The sequence below is a fragment of the Chrysochloris asiatica genome, unplaced genomic scaffold, assembly GCF_000296735.1.
Source record: "Chrysochloris asiatica unplaced genomic scaffold, ChrAsi1.0 scaffold00598, whole genome shotgun sequence".
In the NCBI taxonomy this organism is placed as follows: Eukaryota; Metazoa; Chordata; class Mammalia; order Afrosoricida; family Chrysochloridae; genus Chrysochloris; species Chrysochloris asiatica.
In genome coordinates, this window is record NW_006409116.1 from 32,742 (window position 1) to 33,428 (window position 687).

Consider the following 687-nt stretch of genomic DNA (forward strand, 5'->3'; position numbering starts at 1 on the left):
CAATCTATTTCAGCTCACAAATAACTAGGATATGGGTCTTTATATGTCCCAATATATATTTAACAACTTCCATTTTTCCTAGATTCATAACTTGTATTTTATATCTTGTGATTTTTTTTTTTTTAATATTTACTGCTCTTTTTACTCATTCATTTTGAGTTGTGCTCCATTTTCAAATGAAGTTCTCTAAAGTTTTACTTGACTTTTGCCATCTTTCTCAACTCTACTGTGAGGAGGCATCTCTTCCCTAGTTGTATTTGAGTGCCTTCAAAACTTTAAGGACTAATCCTCTGGCACTTGATCTGACAATATTCTGGTGCTATTCATAGTGTAACTGTGTTCCTCTGCTAGCCATTAGATTTTCATCATCTAAATGTTCATAATTAATCTTCTTCTCCTTGTTCCTAGTATGTGCTAATATGGAAGCTCAGCTGAAAACTGTCTGTCATGGTTTTCTGTTATTGTTGATGTTAAGTACCTTTGAGTCACTTTTGAATCATAGAGAACTTGCAACGCAGTGCATTATCCTAAACTACAACACCAGCACCATGTTGATATTAAAAAATACCAGTGGCATAGCTTCCAGCATCACAGCAAGTCATTACAGAATGACATACTCACAGATTAGTGGTGGTATTTATATATAGTTTATGTAAAACAAAATGATCATATTAAAACAAACAAACA